Source organism: Pinus tabuliformis, chromosome 8 (genome assembly GCF_031772625.1).
Source record: "Pinus tabuliformis cultivar Carrire ecotype Pingquan chromosome 8, CPIR1, whole genome shotgun sequence".
Taxonomy (NCBI): Eukaryota; Viridiplantae; Streptophyta; class Pinopsida; order Pinales; family Pinaceae; genus Pinus; species Pinus tabuliformis.
In genome coordinates, this window is record NC_142294.1 from 1,900,462,024 (window position 1) to 1,900,474,243 (window position 12,220).

The following is a 12,220-nucleotide window of genomic DNA, read 5'->3' on the forward strand; positions in this document are numbered from 1 at the left end:
GATAATTCTGCGGGTACACATCAATTCCTAGCTGTATATCCATGTAGCTTGCGTTAACGACTTCCAAGCTGGGATGCCTTGGATGACGCCTCTCCATTAAGGCGGGAGAACCTCGAGGCCTTTTCCTGTCACAACAATCTTCCTTTACACTGGCACGGCAGTTCTGCATTAATGTCGATGAGACCGGCTGTTCGAAATGATATCGAACCCTAGCATCTGGCAACCACTCAACCGTTGGATCCGAGAAGATCCACGGTCTCAACGATTTGGATTGTAGACGGGTAAGTTAATGCAATTCTCGGCGAAGTAAGGTTCATTTGGTTGTTCGGAGGTGGGTGAGCTACGGCTCTGCAACAGAAGGCGACCGGATGGTGGAATGGCGGAAATGCCCTCAACAGGCCTACAGGTATAGACATGCCTTCGACCTCCATCTCGCCTAACTGTTATCTCTTCCTTCATTTGGCACTTATGTTTATTCTATGAAACCCTCTATTCGGCTCCTGCACAGGCGGAACTGTTAATAGCGGGTTCTTGAATCTGGAGAAATGCGTCGAGGGCTCGTTTTACAAACCAGAGGTAACGTAAGCAGGCCCACGCAGTTTCATACAGGGTTCCTTTTGATTTTTTTGAGAACTTGATATAATAAAATGTCAATTTCAGGTGCAACTTGCCGCTTGCTGCTCGGCAACTCCAACTTCAGATAAGCTCGCTCTTCAGCATTTACATTTCTCTCTTAATACCCTTTCGATTACTCTCAGGCTTACTTTAATACGTCAAACTGTCTGTAGGTACGCTCTGTTGCGGGGTTTATGCATACATACTCAGAGGACGTTCCTTGGAGCGAAACTGCGTTCTCACAATGGTTACCGCCTTCGATTACAGGTTGGTTCCTCTTCGGTTGTCTGGCGAGTTCTTGGTGTCAATCTTCGTTTTAGATTGAGGATGGTTAGATTTTTCTTTACATCAATGTGTTAAGGTGGCTCGCCGGCCGAAATGTTACGGCTGTTCAGTGGATATATAGATCTTAGGGTTATTGTAGAACGGAAAGATGGGGACGGATGCGCCCAATCTAGAGCCCAATACTTATACTGATATTTTGACATTATGGGATTTATGCATGTAGCTTTATCTGAGGGTTTGAATAACTTCGCAGTAATTTGTGCATTTCAGATATGATTACTCTGTTTCTTCTCTTTTCTGAACGGCTTGCTGTCAGGGTTTTCCCTATATGGGGTTGGCCACCTAAGCATTCATTTAACACATGTACTGTTGGGTAATTTTGTTTAAAAAGGATTGGTTCTTATCTCTGTTTCCATTGTGATAAATCCGGGTTGTCGATCTTTACTGTAATGGGTTATTTTTAGCGTATTGTACAATTCCGATTAGAAATTTGCAAATACTCTGAAGTGGATACTGGATACTGTTAAATATTGTCTGTTGAATGCGAAATCCACAACTTAACATTCTCGTATGTTTTCTTTTTGATTAATGATGGTTGAAGAAATGCCTATGAATGTTCATGGATTGACCGAATACAGTTATAGGTCGAAATAATTCAGTACGCTATTAAATCTTCATCACAATAGATGGTAGTTAGAAGATAATTTGAATTAACTGTGTTTCTACAGAAATTGTTCTTTTGCTTAAGACTTGGAATAACTCGTGCATTTCATTTCAGTAGATGGAAATAAATTCCATTACCTTATTTTCTTTGATGCAATGATATTTGTAACTAACTGATTGTATTGAGATTGTAAAGGATGACAGTATGCTTAAAATTTATTATTGACAGAGTAATACTATTCATTCATTAGCATGTCAATTTATTCATTTTATAAAATAAAGGAGCGAATCTTTCTCTGACTTATGTTTCCCTGCTTTACTTGTATGTATGTAGTTTTTACCCTGTCTAGAAGGTTTCACCACCCAGCGATGGATCTGGCAATTATGTCCAGAATACCTTTCCAGAATCCCCCTCCCTCCGAGCTCTTCCAGCTCCTCATAGTGGTTAAACTAGCTTGGTACCTTGGGCCTCCTGACTATGTCCAGCCTCGGGCCTTGTTATCCAAGGTCTTGTTCTCACTGACTAATTCTTCCAACTCTGGGAAGAAACCATTCACAACAACATCCTATTTCTAACCGTTTTTTTTCACAAGGTTATGTCATTATCCTTTTTTTCAAGGGAAAGATAGGAATTGCACCGTTTTTTTTCACAAGGTTATGTCATTATCCTTTTTTTCAAGGGAAAGATAGGAACTGCTTGTAACCGTTTCAGTAGCCATACTTTTTCAAACTAATCAATTTCTTTAAATTAATAATTAACAACATATGTTCTGGCTTTGTAGCCTAATAATTTTAACACTCCAAGTTAATACAAAAATAAAATCCACAGTGACAAGTAAAACTTGTAAAAATATAAATATTGATGCATCATTAGATATTACAAAAGTTATATTTGATACCTAATATCTAATTCCATTAAAAAAAATCAACGTTTATTAGAAATTTATATTATATTATTTTTAATTAAAAAATAAATTAAGAAAATTCTAAAGATTAAAATTATAGTAGTATTTATTGAATCTTATTCACTCATTATATTATTTAAAAAAATTTTATTTATTATATTTTTAAATTATTTAATTTAAAAAATTAAATTGGACACTTTAACATACTAAAAGTACATATGGAAAACTATTTAGTAAATTGAAATTTTACATTATAAAATCTTTGAAATATAATTAGTGAAATAATCAATATTAAATTAAATTATATATTTTCGATCATATATTATATATTTTACGGTTGGGCTATTTTTCATTATAATAATATTAATTACTTTAATATTTTTATATGTTAATTAAATATTAATTTGATTGCATTTTATGGGTTTGTTTAAGGAAGGAGAGCGATTGATTTGACGGTTAAAGTTGTGAGAATTCCGAAAAGAAAATTTCAACAAATTTTACAATAACGGTGTTTTATGGCCAAAATAAATTCAACACTGATTTATGAAGATTTATCGTGGAAATAGATTTAACATTATCAACGAGCAAAGGCGGAAATAAATTCAATATTTTGAAGTGACACAAAATTTTGGCTCACAATTATAACATGCATTTAGAAAAATCCCTATTTCTATCAAAATCTTTTCTTAATTTCGTGCCAAGAAAACCAGGCTAGTTAGATTACTGCCATTTGTGTATACAAAATAAAATGAAGTCTTGCCCAATTTACGACAGAGGAGATCACCAGCCAACTGAACTTCTAAATTTTTCGTAAAACAGTAAATCGGGTAGTGGTATCGCTACTGATGCAATGAATATTATTAATCCATGATGAATTTAAGGCCGTAGTCTGTCTGTGTGTTTGAGATGAAAACGGCGAGCACGGCCCACGAGCGAGAAAACCGCCAGCTCGACACCTCCACCACCGGCCTTAGCCACCTTACGGGATAAGAGTTTTTAGCTTTTCTCACGGGCCAAAACTTCGCGTAAAAACATTATTACACTCGCAGATTCACCATGTAGTTGTCGTTATTATTATTATGTCCACGCTACCTGGTTCATCTGCTCTCTGCGTGCATTGCAACAATCATATTTTACTAATTTGTGTTCACATAAGCAAATCCCGTGTCCAGTCCTCTAAATAACCGAACCGCACAGAGCCTTAATTGTCGGAAAAAAAAAAAGAAACGGAGGGCCGAGATCCTACCCTCGGACGAGGGAGGAGGAGCGCGAGCTTCTTCTCCAAATACCAGAATACCGCCATTCACGCACCCAATCCCTCACATGCACACGTGGCATGATCGAGTACGTCTGATCCGTTGATGATGGGGTTATGTATGTATGCGTGCCAGCTGTATATTGGTGAGAGAGAATGGAAATGGGATGCGTCTACGCCCCGGCTGTCTCTCTGTTTGCAGGGAGGCACGCACTGGCTCTTCTCATTTATTTTTAAATATTTTCTTGACGGCCTTGATGATTGCAGGCTTTTTCTGACGGCTGATTTTCAACGTTCTTTTCTTTATCTCATTTCCTTTAAGATCGGAATTCAAACTCAGCTTTTCATTTTAATTTTTAAATATTTCTTTGACGCTTTAAATGACTGCATGTTTTCTCTAACGGCTAATCTTCAACGTTCTTTTCTTTATCTCATTTCATTTAAATCCGATCAGCTTTTTGTAACGGATTGGCGCGGATGGCCAACTTAACTTTTTTTGTAACTGATTGGCATGTTAAAATGAAAGTGGTATCGAGGTTACAAATTTAACCGAAAATAATAGAAATTTTGACATAATTTTTTTGAAATTTGAGTTATAATTATCAAATATAGAGATTTTTGGTGGAGAAGGGTTTTGATGGTGTTGAATCTATTTCTACCATCAAAAAACAATTTAAACACTTTTATAATCAAACTTGAAAAAAATAATAATCTCCAAATAAAAAACTTTCCAAAAATATTTTAATTAACATTGTCATGTCAAAATATAGATTTTACATGTGTAATTTACAGAAATAAAACATCAATTTTTTTCCAACCAATTTTTTACAATTTTCTTTTTAAATTATAATAAAAAATTTCTAAACTTTAATACGTAACCCAAAACTAAACTAATAACATTATAAACATCTACAATTAATAACACTAATAACAAATTATAACAAGTTTTACGAACATAATTTTCTCTATTAAATTATAATAAATCTTATCAACATAATTTTCGCTATCAAATTTAATTTTTACAAATAACATCATAATAATCACAAAAAAACATAAAAAATTAATTAAAAGAATACTGTTTTTCAAATAAATGAAAATAGTTTAATCCATTTTATTTTATTATATTTATTGGAGAAAACCTTCTACAACTAAAATGTAGCTTTGGATAAATCCAAATTTAACATGTGGCTAAATTGAAACACGACAAAAACTCACCATTTCACACCCCTTAAAATTTATATATCTGCATGATGTAAGTTGCAAGATCATAATGCATTCTTGAGGGACTGAAATATATCCTGCGCGATCCGATGAGGATCATGCCAAACTCCTAGCAGACCTCTTTCTCCGAAGCCAGCGACATACAGACCCTCTGTTTCCTTCCAGTCGCTGGGAGGTCGATTACCTGGACATCCGTCATCCGGGAAAAGCTCTCTGCCATTCTGCAAATTAAATGCCAATTTTCAAAACCAGATATATTCGGACAAACACAGTTCGACAGCAGAAAATCAATGTTCAAGCATAACTTGAATGTTATCGATAAAAACTCAATAATAAATTCATTAAAATGGTTTATGTTATAATTTACATAATCTAATAAATGTTATTGGATTTAAAAATAAAATATATATTTTACCATTGCTTTGGATCATAGGATATACATTAATATTAACAAGATTGAATGCTTGGTATATGAACATTTTAAAAATTAAAAAACCGAACTTATAACAAATCGACATTGTAGATCTAGTATTATGTTATGATAACATCACAAAACTTTATATCGCTATACAAATGATAGCAATATTCTCATAACACTAACTCACACCAAAATCTTGTCAATTCCATGATAGAAACACATTAGTCACACCAAAAACTCATCATTTCCAACCTAGAAACGCATTGCTCACAACAAATATTTGTCAATTCCAAGCTAGATTAAGAGACTTAGACAAAGAAACTTATTACATTGTTGATTTTATCTTCCTGAAAGGAATAGGTCTGGAAATAACCATTGTTCATAACAATTCTAAAATAAAAAGTCTCTTATACATAATTCACACCAAAACCTTGTCAATTCCAAGCTAGAAGAAGAGACTTATTGCTTTGATATTTTTTCTCTCTGGATGGAATAAGTCTAGAAATAACAATTATTCTAAACAATTCTAAAACATAATAGCCTCTAACACATGACGCACACCAAAAACTTGTTAATTCCAAGCTAAAAACACATTAGTCACACCAACGATTTGTCAACTCCATGTTAGAAACACATTACACATTACTCGCACCAAATACTTGTTAATTTCAAGCTAGAAGAAGAGACTTATTACATTGATATTTTGTCTCACCAGATGGAATAAGTTCAGAAATAACAATTATTGTGAACGAATTTAAAACAAAAATAGTCTCTAACACATAACTCACACCACAATCCTGTTAATTCCATGATAGAAGCACATTACTCACACCAAAAACATGTCAATTCCAAGCTAGAAGAAGAAATTTCTTGCATTGATATTTTACCTATCTAGAACGAATAAGTCCATCCTTTCACCCAAAATTTTAGGTAGCCAAATCACTAAAGGTTCTCTCTTTCCTTGGTAAGGAGTAGGCATTCAATAATATATGTGTGAGAGACATGAATGTTATCCCTTTACTTCTTGACTAGCAGACCTTCAATGATACTTATATGCATGAAGGAAGGTTATCCATTTCCTTCCTAAGAAAGAGACCTTCAATAACATAAATGTGTGTTTGTGACTATGTTTAAACCGTGTCTCTAATGACATGAATTTTCAAAACTAAGAATAAAGCTCTTGAGGGATACTTGATCGCCTGCAAACAACAACTAGGCCTGAATTCCTACTGGGAAAAGTAGATTTCATCTTCACAATTTTCAACCAACATAGCATAAGTTGAAGCAATGAATGAATTTGCACATAAACATTAATATCAAAATAGTCATAAACATACAAACAATGAAAACTATTAAAACAACAAAACACTCCATGTTACTAAATATGCATACGACACTACAACAACACAAAATACCACACACCCACTTCCTCAAATTCCAAATCCAAGCCATGAAAGACTTCAAAAATAACTTTAAGCTCACTCAAATGAATCAGAATAGGACCACTTGGAATACACAACAAGCTTGAACCCTGTCTTTCCATTGACATCTCATTGTTGCTACTCATCCTTCCTCCTCAGACCAAAATACTCAATAGAGAATCCAAACCAAGTCAAACAAAACCACGGAGGCCAGTGACAAAAGTTTTTTTCACACTGACTTTTTCTACAAATTGTAAAGGGTAACATTGCAGAAATATGGAGTGCACTTGATGAACATCAGAGAGATACTTTAATAATTTTTGCATCAAATAATTGAGTGTACTTTGACAATATTATGACATCACATGTCCGGAGTTCTTTGGAGAAAGTTGTCAGTCCTTCTAACCTTTTTATTTTCTTGAATTGATCAAATCTTAACGTTAGTGCAAAAAGGGAATGATTCACTATCGAAATTTGGACTCGTAAAATAAGTGTACTAAAAGCATCTAAATTTCTGATCATGTGATTTTTATATTTGGAAAATTACCAGAACTTGAAAAAGCTTCATCCAACTATCCAAATGCATGACCGCACAACCATCCGAACCAACACAGTGATATTACAAAGAATAAGTGCATGACATATCAGCGTTCCCACCCATAATTTTCCTTTCATTGTATTTGAGAGGGTAATGGAATTGAACCTATATTAATAAAGTGGGAGAGGTGTATTAAAGTCAATTTTGTTTTTCACCTCTACTTGTACTCCTCCATTGCTTTGTCTAGCCACCTATTCTGCATAGACCATAATTTTATACACATGTTTATTTATGAAGATATGGGTGAAAGTTTTCAACATCTCGAACCAATGAAATGAAAGGCTTTTTCTATTTTATAAGTTACACTAGCCTATCACACTAGCCTATCACTATTGGTGGTGCGAACTCTCAAATCCATGATACATGTGATTATTCTTTAATTACTACACATAGTTGCAGATCAAGTGTATCCATGCTCTTACATTTTTTGGGGAAGCTTCTCGCAAATATCCTGGATAAAATTTTAATCAAACCATAGTGCCAACTTGCCAGCGATTATCTAACCACTATTAGTGATAAACCTCTTTCCAACTTCAAGTTCAATTTATTATGTTATCTGTGCAAGTGTCATAGGGTATTAATAACGTTTTAGGAAAATAATTGATGGTCAAATATACATTTTACAAAATTCAAGACAGATCACAACATTCATTCAAAATCTTTAAACGTATTTAATGGCCAAAATGCCCTATGATAGCCATTGGTAACATTGCAAAAATATGGAGTGCACTTGATGAACATCAAAGAGATACTTTAATAATTTTTGCATCAAATAATTGAGTGTACTTTGACAATATTATGACGGCCAAAATGCCCTATGATAGCCATTGGTAACATTGCAAAAATATGGAGTGCACTTGATGAACATCAAAGAGATACTTTAATAATTTTTGCATCAAATAATTGAGTGTACTTTGACAATATTATGACATCACATGTCCGGAGTTCTTTGGAGAAAGTTGTCAGTGCTTCTAACCTTTTTATTTTTTTGAATTTATCAAATCTTAACGTTAGTGCAAAAAGGGAATGATCCACTATCAAAATTTGGACTCGTAAAATAAGTGTACTAAAAGCATCTAAATTTCCCATCATGTGAATGCTCTATGATAGCCATTTTTTTGTCAAATTCCAACGTGTTGCTTAGGGCTACATTATTATACATGTTAAAATAACTAATTACTCAAAAGGGCTACATTATTATACATGTTAAAATAACTAATTACTCAAAAGAGAATCATTGGCGCTGAGTTAAGTAAAGTCAAATTTAGTGTGTGGTTGCATGTCAAGCTATTTCCCGTCAAATTCCAATGTGTTGCTTAGGGCTATGTTATTATACATATTAAAATAACAAATTACTCAAAAGAGTGTCACTCAATTTGAGTTAAATCAAATTTAGTGTGTGGTTGTATGTCAAGTTATTTTAGGTGAGTCACTAGTCCGAAAAGGTATAAATACACCTCACCGGGTTCATTGTAATCATCAAGTTTTTTTGTGATCAATAGAAGAATCACAACTCGTGTTTTGTGTGTTAATTTGTGTTTTACCTTTTCTATCTTTCCAACAAATTGGTATCAAAACCGAAAAAAATCATAAAATCCTGAAACCAACAGAGTAAGTGAAAAAAAGGGGAAAAAGATCAGTGATTTTTTTATTAGAAAATTATCGAATGATTAAGATACAACGTGTTGCTTAGGGCTATATTATTATACATGTTAAAATGACTAATTACTCAAAAGAGAGTCACTCAAGTTGAGTTAAGTAAAGTCAAATTTAGTGTGTGGTTGCATGTTAAGTTATTTCTTGTCAAATTCCAAGGTCTTGCTAAGGGCTACATTATTATACATGTTAAAATAACTAATTACTTAAAAGAGAGTCACTCAAGTTGAGTTAAGTAAAGTCAAATTTAGTGTGTGGTTGCATGTCAAGTTATTTTAGGGGAGTTCCTAATTCGAAAAGGTTTAAATACACTTCACCGGGTTCATTGTAATCATAAAGTTTTTGTGTGATCAATAAAATAGTCACAACTCATGTGTTTTGTGTGTTAATTTGTGTTTTACCTTCTCTGTCTTTCCAACAAATTGATATCAAAACCGAGAAAAAATCATAAAATCCTAAAACCAACAAAGTGAGTGAAAAAAAAACTTAAAAAAATCAATAAAATTTTTATTAAAAAATTATCGAATAATTAGCATACAAAACAATTTTGTTGCTTAATTAAAAAAAAATGACCACCGCATCTCCTCCGTGTCATAACCTAACCTGCGTGTTTAAGGCAAAGTTCCGAAATCGTAATTGTTATCAATGCAAGATTTCCCAACCCTATCGAAAGGTGAAGTGCAACGTCGGTTATTTTGACTCAAGTCAAAGGTTTTAAAGTTCGGGTCACGTGACTTTTGAGTTACTTATCAAACGACCTTTATAGAAGTTCAAAAGGAGTCACGTGGGTGGTCTTATATGAATTTTTTTCTTAAATACGTGACACGAAGTCATGAAAAGGTTTTTTTTTGGAAATTAGTGGAGTTTATTAAAGTAAATTTTTATTAAAGTTTTGGTGGAAGGTTTTTATTAAAATGATATCTTCATATTTGAGGTGAAAATTTATAAAGGCTATGGTATGGTAAAAGATATATATATATATATATATATATTTTAAGAATTTTGATATGAAAAATAAATCAAGGGTTTTATTAAAAGGGTTTAGACAAAGTTTTTTTTGTTAAAAAGAGAATTTATTGGAAAGGGTTTATAAAGTTTTCTAGTAAAAGAAGTGTTTATTATTTGAAGGGTATTTTTTGAAGAAATATAATTTTCTCAAATATCTAACATTAGTTTTCATCGGAAGGATTATGATGTGTGGGACATTAAGATGGAGGCCACGTTGAAGGCTCATGATGTATCAGATCATGTTTAGTTTGGGTTTTTAGAACTTAAGGATGAAGCAAAAGAACTAGCTCTCATTAATGCCGAGAGAGAACTATAAAAGAAATACAAAAAAAAGAATGTGCAAGCGTTGCAGCTCATCCAACAGGGAGTGGACCGAGCAATGTTCTAGAATATTATTATCAGGTCTTCAGTAAAGACAACATGGGAGACCTTGGAAACAAGTTATAAAGGTATGGCCAAAGTCAAAATTGTTAAGTTGCATAATACTAGGAGAGATTTTGAAAGTCTACAAATGAAGGAGATAGAAGACATCGATTCTTTCTTGAATCGGGTCATGATTGTCGTAAATCAATGAAAAATTTATGGTGAAAATATTAAAGATCAAACAATGGTTGAGAAGGTCATTAGATCTTTGTCTACCAAATTTGATGCTATGGTAGTAGCCATAGAAGAAGCCAAGGATTTGGCATCATTGACAGTTGATGAGTTTGTAACACCCTCCTCCCACATCTACCTAAGCAACCGACCAACTGGGGTAAACATGCAACGAGAGGCCACTATGATATGGTTTGACCTCCTAAATCATGTTAAGGAAGTGGAACCAATGGAAACCCACCACACAGACATTCAACATCAGCATTAGGACCCTCAAGAACCAATCCAACCTTGCTCCCAACTAGTCCCTGGGTCCCACTAAGCTTTTGAACCTCTTGACCTCTGGACGCTCTCATGCTATGAGTTTGCCAACGTCTAGAGACCTTTGGACACTCTCACAAGCCTGCAAGCCAGCGTCCAGGGACTTTTTCACACAGTGATGTGCCAGCATCCCCAAGATTTGAGCCACTTTTTCAGGCCCAAAACCCAGGTCAATACCCATAATAGAATGACATTTTTAGAAAAATAAGATAACAATGAAATGGCAATGAAAAATAAATTACTTGAATAAGACCTTGACTGGACCCCTACTAGCCATGACAAGAATTTTTTCAAACATATCACGAATATATAATCTACAAGTGTAAATAACATATCTGACCATAAGAGTCTCATACTTAGTTGAGAATCGCTAGGAAATATTGATTCCTCAACAAATCAACTTTCATTTCATCTATTAGGTCATAGATACATTGTTCATTCATTTACAAGTAAAAACATGATGAGATCCATACATAGCTACTATCATAAAACACATATATAACCAACATAATAACAACAAAAATACCAATGAAATCACAACCATATGATCCACATATAAACCAATATACTCATAGAAATACAAGGAGAATTAATCTCATATTGATGATGCACAATCCAAACCTAGGATGGGACTTCCACGTTCCACCTGACCGTAGAATGACTCAGATATACTCTCTTTAGCCATTCACCCCTGTGGCATATTCCAAGCATGAATGTGGGATCTCATAGAACACATCAATCCAAAACCATCCAGGGCTTCTAGAGGCCATCCACCTCAAACCATCAAATAGTGATTCCACCTCACGGTCAGAAATTCCAAAACCATCATCAGATTGGTCTCTATCCAAGCTTTCCAGGGCTTCCATAGCATTTGTTCCAACCAAGGTTTCCAGGACTAGTAACTCAACCCACAATTGCGACTGGGATTCCAGAGCATTTGTCCAACCAAGGTTTCCAAGACTAGTAAATCAACCCACCAAGGGCTTCCAGATCGTTTGTCCAACCAAGGCTTTCAGGACTAGTAACTCAACCGAAGCTATTACAGGGTTTCCAGAACGTTTATCCAACTAGGGCTTCCGAGAACTAGTAACTCAACCCAAGCTAAGGAAATATGAGAACCAACCAAAACAAAACAAGGAAATAAACCCACAAACTCCATAGTTATCAAAGAAATGGAAAGGTTAGGAAATCCACTGTCATTCTAGGAATTCCTCCATGCCAGTGACTAATCATGAACAAAAATCCACATGCATATGCCAT

At 34.2% G+C, this 12,220-nt stretch overlaps 1 long non-coding RNA gene across 1 annotated transcript; it reads left to right on the forward strand.

Annotated features, from left to right (window-relative positions):
* The first annotated feature begins 320 nt into the window (after positions 1–320).
* On the forward strand, positions 321–1,253 carry LOC149244004 (uncharacterized). The gene is made up of 3 exons (XR_016245816.1): positions 321–406; positions 509–576; positions 661–1,253. It is a non-coding gene; the product is annotated as an uncharacterized LOC149244004 (long non-coding RNA).
* Positions 1,254–12,220: the final 10,967 nt, after the last annotated feature.